Source organism: Carcharhinus amblyrhynchos, chromosome 16 (assembly GCF_965287045.1).
Source record: "Carcharhinus amblyrhynchos chromosome 16, sCarAmb.v2.hapA, whole genome shotgun sequence".
Lineage (NCBI taxonomy): Eukaryota > Metazoa > Chordata > Chondrichthyes > Carcharhiniformes > Carcharhinidae > Carcharhinus > Carcharhinus amblyrhynchos.
Genome location: NC_137339.1, coordinates 42,396,208 through 42,402,601, shown reverse-complemented (window position 1 = coordinate 42,402,601; position 6,394 = coordinate 42,396,208).

The window sequence follows — 6,394 nt, the reverse complement described above, 5'->3', positions numbered from 1 at the left end:
GCAAGCAGAGTATGAACACTTACGCAAACCCTGTAAATCAGCTGCCATGGGATTCTTCCGGCCCTCTGTGCTAGTGCAGCGGAATGGGAGAATAATCACAGAAAAAATCATGAGAAAACCATAGGTTTTGATTAAAGTAGGTTCAAATTAGAGTCAAGGACCCATTCAATTGAACAATGTGCAGCTGCAGCTCATATGTGTCTATTAGAACAAGGGGCAATGGAAATGAGAGGAAATTGGAGGTTGATATACTATTGACCAGACATATAGCTTTCATTACTTGATGATATTATAATTAGGTAGGCGTGCACAATTTGCTACTGGACAACTATACCCTTATGAAAACTAATTGATAGTTGTGAGTGGAGATAAATATAAGTTCTGTGCAAATGTACATCTTTTGATTGGTATATGCTAATTTCTTGTAATTGGATCTTAACTACAAACGATTGGTTAATTCATGGATCAAGGCTTTTTCCTAATGAACCACATTTGGAGCACCAGAAATAGCCCTTACAATAGTTTGTACGAAAGGCATTGTCTGAAACTCCAAGAATCTTTGTCTGGTTTTCTTGAAAGTGAGAGTGAAGTACACTATAGCCGAATAGCTGTATTTTTCTGCCTTGCTGAGGTCATCGTGACCTCTTCGTCAAAGCTATCCAGATAGCCCCATCCCCAGCTCTTTCCCCATAGCCCTCTTCAAGTACTTACCCAACTCACTTTTTGAAAGTAAATCTTGAATCTGCTGGGCCCAATCTCTCCAGCAGATCATTACAACCCATGTAAAGTACTTGACCTGCTGAGTTTATCTAGCATTTCCTGTTTCTATTTCATGTAAAACAATGTTTCTCATATGCTGCCTTTGGTTCTTTTGCCAATTATCTTAAACCTGTGTCCTTTGATTGCCGAGCCTTCTGATCGCACTTGAGTTCAATGGACTTCTCCATGGTCCGACCCTTCTCCACTCCGATTCTCATGGTGGGCAGGACAGTAAAATCCTGACTTATAAATGGTTTGACCCTAATTAATTCATTAAAATCCTTCAGGATTTTGAACACCTCAGTCAAATCTCCATTTTCTGCTCGAGGGAGTGAAGTCTCAGCTCCTCTCGTCTCTCCACGTAATTTAAGTATTTTCAGACCAATCAGTTTGCTTTCTCTACAAATTATCTAACATCTTGATATCCTTTCTAAAATATGATTCTCAGAATTGGCTGAGGCCTATTCAGTGTTTCATAAAGGTTTAGCACAGCATCCTTGCTTTTGTATTCCATGGGGTGAATTTTCCCATTCTGCTGCCACATGAATCATAGCAGGTGAGGGGCAGACCATGGTAAGGTCCATTGAACTTGAGCTGGATTTTCCGGTTTCGGGGTGAACATGGCCAGAAAATCCCACCCCATAATCTCTATTTTTAAAACCCAAAGTGTTGTATGCTTTTTCAACAGTCTTACCAACTATATCCTGCCTTCAATGATTTGTGCACATACAGTCCCATGTTTCTCTGTTCCTGCACCCCTATTTAAATTGTACCATTTGATCTATATTGCCTCATTTCATCCTTCCTATCAAAAGGAATCAATTAACATTTTTCTGCATTAAATCTCATCCACCATTTCTCAGCTTTGTTTCAGTCAGCGCTGGTATAAAATATAATTCAATAAATCAGTACACACTGGCACAGTGGCTAGCACTGCTGCCTCATAGTGCCAAGGGACTGGGCTCACTTTCAGCTTTGGGTGACTGTCTGTGTGGAGTTTGCACGTTCTCCCCGTGTCTGCGTGGCTTTTCACCAGGTGCTCCAATTTCCTCCCACAGTCCAAAGATGTACGGGTTAGGTGGATTAGCCATGCTAAATTGCCTCTTAGTGTCCAAAACTGTGTGGGTTAGGTGGATTAACCATGGTAAATGCGTGGGGTTACAGGGATAGGGCGGAGGGGAGGACCTGGGTGGCATGCTCTTTCAAAGAGTTGATGAAAACTTGATGGCCAAATGACTTCTTTCTGCTCTGTAAGGATTCTATGGTTTGTACTGTGGTTTGAGATTAAGGAAGGCTATGTAAAACATTGTCTGTCTAAAGTTCCACCTGATATTAAATTCTAGAAATACATCAAAAAGTAGAGAAGCCGCGAAGTTTCAAAAAATGATGTTTAAAAATTTGAATAAAAACAACACGTTAATTCCCATTATTTCAGTTAAAATAAATTGGGCCCTAACCTCCTGTTTCCCAGCATTGGATTTGAGGGGGAACCCAAAAGTGCACTGGGGAACCCCACACAGAACTTCCCAGTTAAGCATCTGCATGGCAATTGTCCAAAAGTGCTAACTTCCCCTCATAATTACACTGCACTGGGAAACATCTGAAATAGCAATTTAAATTGTTGACTTCAGATGGTTTTACCAGATTTACACTAATAGCTACTCAGAAAACGTTAGAAGATATAAAACCTCCTCGAACTTCTGCGTAACTATCTACTATCTTTATCCACTCCTAAGCTGACCCTCCTGGAGCCTGATGTCCAACGCCCACATTCTCCCATTAATGTCTGATCCCCATACTCCCTGCCAATCTTGAAACTTACTTGCTTTGCAGCAGTTAGTACAGTTAACAAAAAGGGGAGTGTCCTTCTTCGCTCGGATGCCGTTAGATTTTAACACCATGCCTCATGGACAACTGCGCTGCATGGTTCTTGACCAGCCTGAGTCAGCAGGGTCAGGCAAGACTGGCGCAGAAGAAATTTGACATAGTTAAGTGGGTACAGAGTGGCAACCTGATGCTGATTACCACTCTGAGGAGGTTACGGCCTAATGGGGTAAAGCATCTGTCATCATCATTGGTGGACTAGTTTAGTAATTACACAGGTGACATTTCTTAGTTATCAGCCACTGTCGCTCTACATGGTGCAGGTCTGGCCCTTATCCATTCTTGCGCTGTTTTGGTCACCCAAGCCACCTTCCACTTTATCTAGTGACCGGAAACAGAATATGTCTACAAGAGAGGAAAACATAACCAAAATCACCTTCATCCCATTGGCCACCTTTGTTTGCAGCCGCATCTAGCTGTGAGCAGACCCTATCTTCAAACACTGAACGTCACTGCCTGCAGTGATTCGACCGCACACCTTGACATTATGAAAGATATCTCTGGTCACTTTGGCATAGGAGGCTCCATTCAGTTGAACTGTGTCAGCCCATTTATCCCTCATGGAGAGCTTTATTCAGAAAGATACATTTTAACCACATGTCCATTCACCAGTGATCTTCACTTAATGTCCTTGAGGGCCAGGAAATACTGGATCCTGTTGGATGGTTCCTTGAGCAGATTGTCAAAGTCATTTGGCAGAATACTTCATCAGCAGAACTTCCAAATAAGCACAAAAATGTAGCTCGGCTTGTGGTGAAAAAGGTACTCCTCGTCTGACCTTTACTGCACTTCCAGAGTCTCATCCCTTCCACAACTTCCCCTCGATGTGTCTGTGCTGAGGCAGATACCTCCAGATTGCACCTTTGCAAAGAAGATCTGAAAAGAGATGCAATGTTTCTATCATGGCTCATCTCGTATCGTATTGCCATATCGAGAAAAACATCAACTGTGGCTGGAGGACCATCAACGCACTGAAAACACTCTCTTGTCTGCCTAAAATTTGCTGGTCTTTCAGTATGTGGAGTTGTCTGTAAAATGTATTGCAGACTGGCGTGTTCAAAGGTCCAGCACTGTGTGTTGATGGATGCACTAAAGCTTGGGTCTTCTGTCGCAGAGGTGCAATGGAGAATGGCCTTTGTCTAAGTCCTTTCAGCCAAAATACATTGAGTGGCTAGGAACTGATTAAAACACCTAGGGCTATGTGTTTGACACAAAATGTATCTTTCATATATTGCCTGTAATTGTAAATGTGGTGAATAATAGTGTATTGGAAGAAAATGATTTGTTTTGCATCTAATGTAATATCAATTTTGAAATGGCATGTAGTGTACTTTTATAAATTTAATGAATAAAGCATATTTTGTTGATAAATGCACTATATCCAGTAATTAATTGTGCCACAATAATCAGGAAGCATTCAAACTTGATTCCACAGTCTATGCTGATTTAACTGATTTCAATTGGCTTAGAATAAAATGAACTACAATTGATGCTTAGACTTCTTACCCTCAAACAGAAAATAAAATCTTGCTGGGCTGTTCCCATTGATCGGTAATTCATGACATCTTCTGGATAACATTACCTATGTGTGAGTGCCAGGTGGGAACAAGATCAAGTTGCATTGTGCTGTCCTTCAAAATCAAATAGCCTGTCAGTACATAGACTCTTAATATGAAAAATGGCCAGCTGGGCAAAGTGCCAACAGACACAGATGGAAAACTCTCCATCAGGAAACAAAATCTTCAGTGAAGGATGAAAATTTGGAGGGAAAAGAAAATCTCCCAAGACATTTGCTTAATTGTGTTCACACTATAGCAGTAATGTTGCTTTAAGTAAGAGGTGAAAGGTCTTGTTGATCACTGGCTAAGGAAAAACCTGCAGCTCATTGCAACTTCCCTCTGAAGTGGTCTGTACTGGCAATTTAAAAAGCGAGAACAACAACTGTTTTAATTACACATTTCACCCGTATGCTAGCCTAGAAAACTTGCAAAACCTGCTAAGCAACTGCAGAAAACTGACAAAGAAAGAACCTGTATTTGTATTTCACCATTTACCATCTGGGGATGTCTTAAAGTGCTTTATAGCTAAGGACTTTGTAGTAAAGTCACTTTTGGAATACAGAAAATGCAGCAGCAACGTTCCACAATGAGCTATGTGATAATGAGCAGACCATTTATTTTAGTGATGTTTGTTGAGATACAAATGTTGACCAGGATGCTATGGACAATTTCACTGCTCTTCCTCTAAAGAGTGCTCTGGGATCTTTTATATCCACCTGGGAGGGCAGAGAGCAACCTTGACTGATGGATATATCGCATGCAATTCGGCGCCTCTAACAACATAGTGCTTTTCTCGGCCTTTTGGCTAAGATCAAGTGTCAGATCAAGCCCAAGTTGGGGTGCAGAGCCTTCTCTTGTTAGCTTGGGTCTTGTTTGTCTCTCTTGTGGGGACTATGATTTGGATTCAATTGGAAATTGAATTTGGTTTTTGGAGCAAACAAGGAATGGATTTGTGTTTACCTGGTCCATTCTGAACGTTGGCTTTGTAACTTTAAGGATGCAGTAAAAAAACTTTAAAAAAACAATGTCATAGTTTCCTCATACTGCACCAACCTAGATTTTGTCTTCATCTCTGAAATGGTTCTTGAACCACAATGTTAGTGAAGCCAGAATGCTTCCTACTGAGTCACAACATAGTTTTTAAAATAGAGGACAATTCAAAAATGGCACTAATTGTATATCTAATGGATGTGAAAAAAAGTGAAGCAAAATAAAAGCTTTCAAATAGCTCTGAAGTTAGAGATGTCCCAACTTGAGTTTAAATGATTTAAAGTAAAGAAATACCACTAAAAGAATTGATTGCCAAAGACATGAAATAATATTTTCAGCTTGATCGAGGAATATGCCCAACTAGAAGTTGATAAGACAGAGTACAAGAATGAGATAGAGAATCTATGAACTGGTGCGGTGACAATAACCTCTCCCTCAATGTCAATAAACAAAAGAGATTGTCATCAACTTCAGGAACCACAATGGAGAACATGCCCCTATTTACATCAATGGGGATGAAGTAGAAATGGTCAAGAGCCGTAAGTTTTTAGGTGTCCAGACCACCAACAACCTGTCCTGATCCCCTCATGCTGACACTATAATTAAGAAAGCCCACTAATGCCTCTACTTTCTCAGAAGACCAAGGAAATTTGACATGTCAGCAATGATTCTCACCAACTTTTAGAGATGCACCATAGAAAATATTCTTTCCGGTTACATCACAGCTTGGCTCCTGCTCTGCCCAAGACTGCAAGAAACTATGGAAGATCATGGATGTAGCCCAATCCATCACGTAAACCAGCCTCCCATCCATTGACTCTGTCTACATTTCCCGCTGCCTCGGTAAAGCAGCCAGCGTAATCAAGGACCCCATGCATCTCATACCGTCATTGGCTGGGGCATTGAGCTTAAAAATTGGCAAGACATGTTGCAGCTTTGTAGAACCTTAGTTAGGCCGTGCTTAGAATACAGTGTTTAATTCTGGTCCTCACTTCACTAGAAGGATGTGGAGACTTTGGAGATGGTACAGAAAAGATTTATCAGGATGTTGCCAGGTATGGAGGGCATTAGCTATGACGAGAGACTGGAGAAGCTTGGTTTGTGCCCACTGGAATGAAGGAGGTTGAGGGGTGACCTGATAGAAGTCTACAAAATTATGAGAGGCATGGCCAGAGTAGATAGTCAGAAGCTTTTTTCCAGGT